A 12924-nucleotide genomic window follows, 5' to 3' on the forward strand; every position below is an offset into this window, starting at 1 on the left:
CCCCCCTCCCCCTCTTGTACTTTCAATTGGTATCAGAGCAAGGCTCACAAACTTTGCTTAACATCTAGTGAGAAAAAGATCATGGGATCAAACGCAGTTGTCGGTGCAATATTTCAAGAGGGAACCTCTCAGGTACGACCTCCATATTTCAACAGGCAACACTTTTCTCACTGGAAGGTTCGGATGGAAACATACACTATGTCATATGACATCAAAGTTTGGCGTGTGATCAAAAAGAGAAATCCTCCAATTCCGTCAAAAAAGGATGAAGATGGTCAAGTCATAGTATCAACTGACCCACTTGACTTAGATGATTACACTGATGAACAGGCTGTTGTCATAACTGTGAATGCCAAAGTAAAAAATCTTATGTACAATGCTATCAGTGGAGAAGAGTATAAAAAGATTTCGAGCTGTGAAACTGCTAAGGAAATATGGGATAAATTAGAAGTGACATATGAAGGGACCAAGAAGGTAAAAGAAACAAGGATCAATCTTCTAGTTCGTGACTATGAACTATTTCAAATGAAAGATGGAGAATCAGTAGAGGAAATGTTCTCAGGGTTCAGCAAAATCCTTGGAGATCTAAAATCTCTTGGTAGACCAATCAAAAGCGGAGAACATGTCAGAAAAATTCTTAGAAGTCTACCCACAATTTGGCAGCCCAAAGTTATTGTTCTAGAATGTCAGGACCTTGACAAAATATCCTATGATGAATTTAGAGGTGATCTAATTGCCTTTGAGAAAACTCACTTGAACAGGAAAATTCAACAAGAAAAGAAAAAAACGGTTGCCTTTAAAGCAACTGTTGCTGAACCAGAAAATGAAGAAGAAGAGGAAGGAGGAGAACAGGATGAAAATATAGCCATGTTCTCCCAAGTTGTCACAAGTATGATGAGGAAAAATAGATATAGTAGGAGAGGTAGATCAAACTTCAGAAAAGGAAGGACGAATAATTAAAACGATAAAAATGATGAAAGATGCTATGAATGTGGAAAATATGGACATATTCAAGCTGATTGTCCCGAACTGAAGAAAAAGCTAAGCAGGAACTTTCAAAAGAAGAAGTCCTTTGGAGCCTGGAGCGATGAAAAAGAATCTGACCATGAAGAAATTACAAATATGTGTTTCATGGTCATAAAATAAGATAGCAATAAAGACTCAGATGATCTTGGGCTCATGGAAGACAAAGGAGTAAATGAGGAAGAAGACTCCAGCGAACTTTGTCTTATGGCAGACGGGGGAACCAGTGAGGTACGTCTTCCTACATGTCCCAACTGTTATGAACTTCAAGAATTTGTTGATATTGCTCTTGCAGATATTGAAAGAGTTTTAAAAGAACTCAGAAAAATCCAAAGAGAAAAGAAAGGTTGGGCCCTGAAGCTAGAAGTTTGTGAAATTGAACGTGACATGCTTCAAGATGAAGTTAATGAACTTAAACTTCAACTGAATGGATTACTAAAATTCACAAGTCATAATTCTGTCAAATCAAATCAGACTGTTTCTCATACATCTTTGATTAGAACTAGAAACTCTCAGGGATGCTCTTATTGTGGTAAAAATGGTCACAACACTAACCAATGTAGGAACAGAATCAGAACAGAAAGGGACTCTAAAAATCAAAAAACATCCATTGTGTTTTTATTGTGGAAAACCTGGTCACACTTCTTACCGTTGTAGGATCAAAGACAACAGGAGATGGGTCTGGCGACCTAAATCCATTAGTCAAGCTAACACTCAGAAGTCTAACCATTCAAGACCCAAGCAGGCTTGGGTACCTAAAAATAAGTAATTTTATTTTGTAGGAACACCGCAAGAAGAATCGAAAAGGAAAATGGTATCTTGACAGCGCGTGTTCCAGACATATGACTGGTGACAAACAATTATTCAAAATTATCATCACACTAGATAGAGGAACAGTTACATTTGGAGATAAATCAAAAGGAAATATGATTGGCATTGGAAAAGTTCCTCTCAGCTCAACATGTGATGTAGATGAAGTGTATCTGGTTGATGAACTTGGGTACAATCTTCTTTGCATTAATCAACTATGTGACAATGACTACGAGGTTCGTTTCAAAAAATATGGTTGGTTTATTGAAGATGAATCAGGTAAAGTTATTCTCTCTGAAAATAGGGACAAAAATATTTATACTATCAGTAACTTGGAAAGTGCTGGTAATCAAATTTGTCTAGCTTCCATTATTGATAACTTGTGGGTATGGAATAAAAAACTTGGTCATGCTAGCATGCATACTATTCATAATCTTTCTAAAAACGATCTTGTCATCGGTCTTCCAAAACTAGATTTTTTGAAAGATCAAATTTGTGATGCATGTCAACTAGGAAAACATACCAGATCATGTTTTAAAGTCAAAAACGTTGTTTTCACTACAAAACCTCTTCAACTATTACATATGGATCTTTTTGGACCTACTAGAACTGCTAGCATAGGTGGTAAAAAGTATACTTTTGTTATAGTAGATAATTTTTCTAGATTCACCTGGGTTATTTTTTTAAGTATAAAGATGAAGCTCTACGAAACTTTGAAGTCTTTTGCAAGAAAGTATAGCGTGAAAAAGGTTACTACATTTCCTCCATAAAAAGTGATCATGGAGGAGAATTCGAAAGCAAAGCCTTTGAGAACATCTGCAATGATCAAGGGATCTCTCACAATTTCTCTTCCCCAAGATCGCCACAACAAAATGGAGTGGTAGAACGTAAAAATAGAACTCTACAAGATATGGCAAGAACCATGATTATGGAAAATTCTCTCCCACACAACTTCTGGGCAGAAGCCGTAAGTACAGCATGGCATATCATCAACAGATGCCTTATTCGACCAATATTTAAGAAGACTCCATATGAACTATGGAGAGAAAAAATACCCAACATCAGTTATTTCCATCCCTTCGTTTGTAAGTGTTTTATTCACAACAATAAAAAAGATAATCTTGGTAAGTTCGATCCCAAAAGCGATGAAGGTATTTTTCTCGGATACTCTCCCTCCAGTAAAGCATATAAAGCTTTTAATAAGCGTACTTTATCTATTGAAGAATCTATACATGTTGTTTTTGTGGATAGTAACCCTCATTTAAAGAATCTATACATGTTATTTTTGTGGATACTAACCCTCATTTGAAGAATGATCATCTTACTGAAAATAAAAAAATTTCCATAGTGCCAAAGCTTATCGATACAAGTAAAATTGCCTCTGAAGAAGTGGTTGATCAGCAAGATCAATCCGCTATACATCTTACAAAAAATCAAGAGTCCATTTTGATCGATCCAACCAACTCTGTTGAAAAAGAGTCGGAATTAGTCATCCCAAATGAATGGAAAAGTGAACCTGGATATCCTCATAAGTATATCACTGGAGACCCGCAGGAAGGGATGAAGACTAGAAGATCTCTAAAGCAGACATCAAATATCGCTCTCATATCCCAACTTGAACCAAAAAGGGTGGACGAAGCACTTGGTGACAAAAGCTGGATAACTACAATGAAGGAAGATCTTGATCAATTTGATAACAATAAAGTATGGGAACTCATTCCTAAGCCACCAAATGCCTCCATTGTTGGAACAAAATGGGCATTCAGAAATAAGTTGAACGAATAACAAGTCGTGCAAAATAAATCCAGACTAGTTACCCAAGGTTATTCACAACAAGAAGGGATTGATTATGAGGAGACTTTCGCCCCTGTTGCCAGGTTAGAATCCATTCGCATTCTATTAGCTTATGCTGCTCATAAGTGTTTCATACTATTTCAGATGGATGTGAAAAGTGCCTTCTTAAATGGATTTATTTCTGAGGAAGTTTTCGTTAAGCAACCTCCAGGATTTGTAAATGAATCTTTTCCTAATCATGTCTACAAATTATCCAAAGCTTTATATGGCCTAAAGAAAGCTCCTAGATCTTGGTATGAAAAGTTAAGCTCATTTCTAATTAAACATGGATTCAACAGAGGTAATATTGATACTACTCCTTTCATCAAATGATCATCTCTAAGTAACTTATTGTACAAATTTATGTAGATGATATTATTTTTGGTAGTACTAATACTGTTTTGTGCAAGAATTTCTCAAATATCATGAAAAGAGAATTTGAAATGAGTATGGTGGGAGAATTAACTTTCTTTCTTGGACTTCAAATCAAGCAAATACATAAAGGAATCTTCATTAGTCAAACATAATATACGAAAGAACTCATCAAAAAGTTTGGTATGTCCAATGCAAAAGCCATAGGAACACCTATGAGTCCATCGACTAATTTGGATGAAGATAAAAATGGTAAGAGTATTGATGAAATAATGTATCGAGGTATGATTGGCTCATTACTCTATCTTACCGCTAGTCGATCAAATATTATGTTTAGTGTTTGCAAATGTGCTAGATATCAGTCAGCTCTTAAAGAGACTCATTTGACTGTTGTTAAATGTATTTTCAGATATTTGATAGGAATAGTCGACTATGGATTATGGTATGAAAGTTTGAAAAATTTCAATCTCAAAGGTTTTTCAGATGCAGATTTTGCAGGAGATAAATTTGATAGAAAAAGCACAAGTAGAACGTGTCAATTACTTAAAAAATCCCTTGTATCCTGGCACAGAAAGAAACAAAGCTGTGTGGACTTATCCACCACAGAAGTTGAATATTTGGCAGTAGGCAACTGTTGCACACAAGTGTTATGGATTATGCATCAACTGTTAGATTATGATTTACATCTTAATTCTGTTCCGATCATGTGTAACAATACTAGTGCAATTTATTTATCAAAAAATTATGTGCATTATTCTAGGGCTAAGCATATTGAGATCAAGCATCATTTTATACATGATCATGTTGCTAAAGGAGATATTGTGTTAGAATTTGTTAATACTGAAAATTAGTTGGCGGATATTTTTACAAAACCTTTGCTTGAAGAAAGATTTCGTTTTCTTCTAAATAAAATTGGCATTTGCACAATTCTCCCATAACCATGGTTAATGTATCCCATAATTACTCTTATTTAATTCCATGTATGTTGTTGTTTGTGCCAAAAAATCTCTTAGTACTTAATTAGTCTTCACTTCTATTTGAACTGACGGTATAGTTTTGCAGAAGGCAACTTTTTAGTTGTCTTTCATACGTCTCTCCAGAAATCGAGGCGTCCTTGTTTTCTTTTTTTTAACTCCTCTTCTCTCGAGTGTATCTCCCACTCTCTCAAAGGAACCAAATCTCTCTCTTTGTTTTCCTTTTACTCATGGCCAAAGCAAAACCCTCTCCCTCCTCTTCCTTACCCAGAAGAAGCCACCGATTCAAGAAAACCAAAAATGATCCTGTTGATATTGAATCCTCCGAAAGCACAGACAACTTACTTACTGAAGAAGAATCAAGTGGCTCTCAAGAAAAAATTCTCATATCTCAAAAGAGGGCAGGAAAACGGCCAATAGAATCTATCCCCAAACAATCCTCTCAGAAAAAGGAAAAAACTGAAAATAGTGAGTTTGGTCCTGAAGACAAGATGATTTTCTATGGCCCTGAAGAGAAGGCTAGATTTGTCTCCTTCAAAGGAAAGTCAATTGCATTTGGTCGCACTGTAAGCTTAAAGTCTATGCAAAACTCTGACTGTGATGTTCTGTCTATTTTTGAAACTCAGAAACTTGTCTCTCTATTTGCTACTGTTGGTGATACTGTCTATAAAGAGCATGTGAGCATGTTTTATGAAAACCTTTTTGTGAATGATAAAGAAGATCTAGAAACCATGGTCTTAGGAACTCATATTATCCTTGATTCTTATCAGTTTGAAAAAATCTTTGCCACAAAGTTTGTTGGATACAACTTCTTTGTGCAATATTCCCGGCCAGATAATTTTGAAGTATTTTTTGATGAGGTCAAAAGTGTTCTGTCTGAAAACCTCCCTGATATAGGTCCTAAGAACTTGAAGTTTGAACATCGTGTTCTAGCCCACATTATCGCAACCACTTTGCTACCCCGTACTGATTCACTCAGTACTTTGTCTCTCAGAGATGTATTTGTTCTGTATTGTTTGGTAAATGGTAAAGGTATAAACTAGTTTGTCTGGGTATGTCAATACATGCTTGAAAGTATCAGGGATATTTCCTCTTCTGCGAGCAGCCTGCCTTATGGTCTACTAGTTTCTCATATCCTGAAAGTCATGAAAGTGGACCTATATATCTATGTTCTAAAGATTATCTCCAGCACCTATGACAAGACTGCCTTTTTCATGATGGGGTATACTTTAATTGAGGGAACCTGGCTTGAAAAGGACAAAGCATCAGAAGTCATCCCTACTCAGAGCAGTGGAGGACTAAAATCTGAAGCCAACAAATCCTCTTCTTCAGACCAACTGATACTGATGCAGCACAACATTGCATATATCAAGGAATTTCCTAACCTCTATGCAGGAGCAGGTGGACAAGATCAGAGAAGTAACCAAAGAAACCGCGGCAGACGTGGCCAAACTTAGGATCACTCTTCAAACCGCAAGGAGGCAAGGAATCAGGGTCATGCATGATGTTTAGGAATGCTTAAGACAATCCTTTTTGCTTTGTGTGATAGTTTAAGATTATTTTCTTTTGGTTGTGTCTGGAATGAGCATTAGTCGACTATACTCACTATAAATGCTTAGTTGTACAATTTTTATGCATGCTTAGCTAGTACTATTACTGCAAGTAGTTTCTCATGTTTCTTTTTAATTGATGTCAAAGGGGGAGAAAGAAGGAAAAAAAGTTGCAGGTGTATTACAGGTGAACTACAACTACATGGTTGCAGGTGTGTTAAAGCCTTACAGGTGAACTACAAGCTTCTTAAGTGCAGATTCAAATCAACAACCAGCTTAAAGACAGGGGGAGCACACTTGAAAAGAAAAGTGCAGATGCAGATTCAAATCAAATCAAAAATCAGCTTAAAGACAGGGGAGCACACTTGAAAAGAACAGGGAAGTATCCATAAATTAGTCAAACTCTTTTTAGCTTATTGTCATCATCAAAAAGGGGGAGATTGTTAAGTGTAGAATTTTAATAATGATCAAATATCCATAAAGAAGTCTTGATGAATGTTATATTAATATATACAGATTCAGGTGAAGCAAGCATTGCCAAAAAGGAATGAAGATCCACTCCATGATTATGTATCTTGAACCATTGCCTTACATGTAACTCACCTGCAAATACAAATAGCAGATTCTGTATGAAGGAAGATTCAAAATGGAAAGGGAACACAATGTAATTGGAGACAACTTAAAATGTTGTTCCTCTACCCAATAAATCATGGAGTATGGAAAGCACTCCCCGGATAAATTAATCCAGCCCATCAACTGCTCCTTTCTTCGACTAAGCATGGAGCATGGCAGCACTCCCTAGATCTCGGCTTGGAGCACTCCCTGGATTATTAAATCTAGCCCATCCTTCTTGAAGGAATTAAAGACACGGGTCATGAATCAAATATCAATAAAACATTGTGTGCACCAATCAAAACAAATCATAACAGCTCTCAAATCTGGTCTATAAGAAGACTGGCATACTTAAGGATTGGGTGCGCAACTACACAAACTGATTCTAAACCTTTCTAGTTCTTAGTACAAACACTGTATTCTTGAGTCTACAAGTGTCATAAAAGATAAGAAGAGATAGAACACAAAAGAGTTTTGTCAACATTAGAAAAGCTATTATCATTGAATGTTGTTGATGGTGAGCGAACCAAAACCATCATCATTGTAACCTATTATCAAAGATCTAAGAAGTCCCTTATGACCCAAGGAAAACTGGATGTAAGTAACTTACTGGTACTGAACCAGTATAAAAATTGTTGTGTCCTATTATCTTTCAGTTTGCTTGGTTTACTTCTCTTTAACTATTCATTGTGCTGAATCTAGTCGACTAAACTCATATTTAATCAACTAAGTTTTAATCGACCACAATTCACCCCTCTCCCTTTTACTTTCGCTATGTTCACTTTAGAGATTAGTATAGAAGAATTGAAGAGCTGATTTGAAATGTTGATTTTCTCTACTTCCAACTGACTAAAGCATGTAAAAAGGCGAAATCTAAAGATGATACACCTATACAACTAATCATCAGAATAACTTTAAAAAAAACAAATGTTATAAGATTCAATATCAACAAATGCAGCTTTGAAATTGAAAAACAGAGAATCAAACTATTAGTAAGACAAAAAATAAGTAAAGTATACAAGGAATGGACAAAAATATTAGGTAGTTCAATCACGAATTTATTGCTAAAAAATTTTGGGTATATTTATTCTGATCTAGTAGAAAAAATAAATCAGGTAAAAAGAAGGAAAATCTAATTTAAGCCAAATAAAAGAATAGAGGACAATTGATTGGAACAAAGGAACTGAATAACATACATATTGGTCTCTTTATGAATAGAATATACACAAATAATATGCCACAACGTTGAATAGTTAAAAAAACTTAAGGACGTGATAAAAAGTTTATGGTAGATTAAACAGTCAGGTAGAAAGACAAATTAGAAAAATATAATTTACCGCAAAGAAAATAAAAGAGCACATACTATAATAAAGTGTTCATTAATTTAAGCGGAATAGTATATGATTTTGTATTGAAAATCAGTAAATAGTTATAAAAGTTCATACCATTGTTATCCGAGGAATATTTTGGTCGTTTCTTGTTCCGTATGCATATTCTATTTTTTCTTGCGAGTTTCTTCAATTCTTCCATGTCAAAGTGCCGTACAAACTGATTTTGTTGTGAGAAGTTTAGATTATTTTGGAAATTTTGTGGAGTCTTTTCAAGTAACTTTGAAGCAACCACAACAGGATTGAGAACAACACTATTTCCTAAGAGAAATTAAGGTAATGTAGACAAACCTAGAATCATGAAAACCTTCGATTCATATATTGCCGTTGATATTGGTAGTTGACCGGACTTTGCTGAGAGAAACTTAATTTGGTGTGAGAAGTTGTAGAGTAGTTGAGGTTGAGCCTGTTTTTGGTTTTTATGAGGGTTTTTTTATTTTCAGTCCTTTTTAGTGAAGTAATATTTTTATTTTAATATATGTTCCACAAACATTTTTTGGTATCTATTCTGGAAAAAAGAAAATTCCCTTAAGTACACCAGGGAAGTTAATTTTTTATATTACAAATATATTTCCAATTAATTTAAGGAGTTAACCCATAACAAAACTCTACCAATAAAAAAATTCAGTAGGACATCCTTAGAAAGATAGAAAATTCAGGACAATTAGAACATATTTAAGTAGGACTCTTCTACACAATGGATTACCAGTGAAGTGAAGTGAAGGTGTATATGTTTTGTCATCAACATATACATACCAGTGACGACTATATATTTTGTCCATAAGAGTATGTTTGGGAAGTTTATGCATAATCTTAATGTATATGCATAAATATTCTTAGGATGAAGATATGTGGATTTTATAATTGGTCATCTTCCAACAAATTCGTCATGGTTATGAAGTTTTACTAATGAGAGAGATAAACGTCGTCCCCACTGGTGCATATTTGGTTTCACCACTTGCCATAAGTTTCAATATTGCATAGCAAAGGAACTCCATGCCTCTTAGGAATTTAGAATATGGTTTATGCAGAATCCCTGCAGTTTACTACCTTTGTACCTTTTTATGATTAAAAGAACTACCTCTATCCCTTTTTGTTAGACCTATTTCCTACTTTAGTCTATTAGTACAATGTTAAGTGTTGCCCATAATTTATTGGGCACCATTTTCTTCGACAGTTTGCACCAATTCCACAATACATTGCCACTCTAGTGAAAACAATTATGTTTATGTACAAATAACTGCTCCAGCATTTGGTTAAACTATACTGCTAAGTGCTAACCATTAAATACATAGAGTTCCAATTACCATAGTTGTCCAATCAACCATGAAAACCAGAAGAAAAGCGCAGCGAAAATCTGCACAAAAAAGACAGTCCGAAAGGTCACCTACCCCTTAATATGTATACAACTAAATAATTAATAATGTCATAACACTATTAATTTTTGGATGATTACCCCAAATAGCTTCTCTCCACCCGAACTTTGTCCATCAGGAATCTCTGAATCCTGTTACAAAGAAAAATATCATAAAATAAACATTAATGTTTCAAGGTAACATACTGATAGACAACTTAATTTAGTTGTCATTAAATGCATTTGGAGTTTGGTAAGTAAGTATTTTACACTGAATGTGTCTTCGAGTGAAGAGTGGCAGTATTCCTTTAGGAGATCATAATCATCAGTTATCTTCACAACAGTGTAGACTTGGCCTTACAACAACAACAACAAATCCAGTATGTTCCCAACAGGTCGGGTCTGGGGAAGGTAGTCTGTACGCAGACCTTACCCCTACCTAATGCAGGTAGAGAGGTTGTTTCCAATAGATCATCGGCTCAGGAAGGGTAAGAAGAAGAGGAGGATCCTCAGTCACAAATTCAATCTCAATTTTCAAGACTTGGAGTTGGAGGCAAAACCTAATCAACCTAAAATTTTACCATTAACAGGGATCTCTGAGGGACCCTATATCATTTGATTGCACGAACACCAATATACGTGAATGTTACCAAAGTTAAACCTAGATTGTATCTTTGGGCGTGCTTTGATGCTCAATTAGCATTTCATCTACGTGGAAGATCAGATCTGTGAAAAGGCTACCTAGAACCATGCTTCATAGGAAACAGACAGAACAAAGACACAGCTATTTTGTTCTAGGTGAAGCATCAAGGCACATCCTCAACAGTCTTAGGGCAGATACAGTTCGTTATTCAAGATAACAACTATTATCCTACTAAGTTTTAAGAACAAAAATCACCGGGGAATGCTATTTCCAGTGTTATCAAAGGCGAAAAGCGCAAAAAAGCTCTAAGGTCTGTTGGGGCTTTAAGCGCGAAGCGCAAATAAAGTATGGGCTTTAACGAAGAAAGGCACAAACGGAGAAAAACTACAAATATGTATGTGTAGTCCAAGACTAATATCTATAAGCATGAATACCAAATATATGGACAAAGAAATTGAAGAAAAATTACGATAAAGTGAAATATCAATTGTTTAGTGTCGCATTTTCAAGATTACGCTCGTTAGCAAGGAAAAGTATGCCTTAGAGCCTTGATGACATCACGGAAGCGCCCGTTAAGCTAGGCGTAACGCTCAACATGTTTTGAGCCTCGCTTCAGGGCTTAAGCGCGCCTTTGATAACACTGGCTATTTCGAGCAAGAAACTGAAGAGATTAATTAGCAAGCTACAATAATGAACACAAATTTGGAATAGAACTTAGCACAGAATCAGATCTGCCAATGTTTACTCAATACAAAATAACAAAAAGCTAATTCAGTGTTACCACTTTAACATTTTCCATCAAAAAGCACATTAATAGGATAACCTAATTATTCTTGGTCAACTGCATAGAGAGAGCAATAGATCAAGTTTGATGAAACAATTTAACCATCAGCACACAAAAGGTCAAAACTTGAAATTAACTAACTAGATAAATTGTAGATAGTAAATAAAAAAAATGAAAGCCCATAACAATGCTACTTTATCCCCAACCCCCAACCCCCCTCAAAAAAAAACAAGAAAGATTTGGTAGTTATACAGTCAGTAACCTCCACCTATATATATAGTGTACATTTTGCATTTTGAATTAGGGGCTTGAAACTTGATAATGAGCCATTGCGACAGCCAGAATTTATCAGGTGGATCCAAAAACTTACAGTTTTACAAGAGCAAGGTATGCAATATGCATCATGTTTTACTGGTATTTCACACTTCTACAGAATTTCAAACGCACAAATAACATTTTTCCTTGCACAAGTTACCATTTCAAGAAAGTTCAATTATTAAAGATCTCTGTTCGTCTTTTAACAGGTCAAATTTCTCTTTTCTTTGTGTACAACTGGTTACTCTCTTTTATGCCAAAATGTACCTTTAACATCTTAAGGTATGTATCATTATTAAAGGTAACTTCACTAATTCTGTTGCAAAACTTGCATTTTAATTGCAAAAGATAACCTCCATTTTTTCCCTTAATAAAAAAGCCTCCATTGTCGCTTTGCCACAGATTACCATTTTGAGAAAGTTTTATCGTAAAATTTTCTAACCCATTTCTTTTAAAAGCTAAAAGTTCCGGTTCCTTCACTTGCAATTATGTAGCTGCTTTCTTTTATGCCTGAGTATACTTTAGCATCTTGGAATACCATACGTTAATATCTAAAAAGTTACTGGAGGTCAATTGACGAGGAACTAATTGTGCCATCACCTGTTGACACATCAATATTTTTAGAAATTCTAGTATGAGGGTGTTAAAGAGGCCGTTGGAGTATTCAATCCAGCCCTGAATTAGAAGTACACAAAGATGAATTGATACATCCAATTGCAAAAGAAAATAGCATCTTTATAACACCCCCATCTCCCTCCGCCCTCCCCCAAAAAGCTGTTATTCCAAATATTTTTTGCTCTTTATAGTACTGATGATAATGCAAATAATACGTGAAACAAGGCAAAAGCCCCACATATTACAGAGATAAATTAGCCAAAATAAATGAAAAATGCAAATATTGTTGGCAAAGAGTCCACTATTTTCAATGTAAGGGGGATAATTAAAAAATTCCATTCACGTGAGTTGGCATGAAAAATGATACTACTCCAGCAGCAGAAGACATGCTCACCTTCCGGTAATGACATTTGAGCTTCTTCAGTTATCATTTGATTTCTTTTATCCTCGTTATTGCAATTTGCCCCAGTATGCTCACTAAACAGGGCTTTGAGTCCCCTGTTTAAGATAGAGGCTTTTGTTGTGGATGACGACCGTTCTTATCCAAGTGAGCTGGATGATATTCTTTATAAAAAATTCATGTTTAAGGTTATTATTAAGCCATCCAATGTTGGTCTTGTTTCTAACCAAATTTCATAGGTTAGAAAAGTT

General features: G+C 35.3%; 2 long non-coding RNA genes across 4 annotated transcripts; both read right to left on the reverse strand.

Moving 5' to 3' along the window:
* Nucleotides 1-7000: 7000 nt before the first annotated feature.
* Nucleotides 7001-8975, reverse strand: LOC104116533 (uncharacterized). 3 transcript variants are annotated; one of them, XR_690863.4, is made up of 3 exons: nt 8620-8974; nt 7262-7411; nt 7001-7165 (listed from the first exon to the last, which is right to left on the reverse strand). It is a non-coding gene; the product is annotated as an uncharacterized lncRNA (long non-coding RNA). The 3 variants fall into 3 exon arrangements; XR_011411123.1 differs by having other exon boundaries at nt 7001-7408; nt 8620-8975; XR_011411122.1 differs by having other exon boundaries at nt 7001-7411; nt 8620-8975.
* Nucleotides 8976-9739: 764 nt separating this feature from the next.
* Nucleotides 9740-12815, reverse strand: LOC104116532 (uncharacterized). Its single transcript, XR_690861.4, has 3 exons — nt 12668-12815; nt 10019-10069; nt 9740-9919 (listed from the first exon to the last, which is right to left on the reverse strand). It is a non-coding gene; the product is annotated as an uncharacterized lncRNA (long non-coding RNA).
* Nucleotides 12816-12924: the final 109 nt, after the last annotated feature.

The sequence above is a fragment of the Nicotiana tomentosiformis genome, chromosome 9 (genome assembly GCF_000390325.3).
Source record: "Nicotiana tomentosiformis chromosome 9, ASM39032v3, whole genome shotgun sequence".
Lineage (NCBI taxonomy): Eukaryota > Viridiplantae > Streptophyta > Magnoliopsida > Solanales > Solanaceae > Nicotiana > Nicotiana tomentosiformis.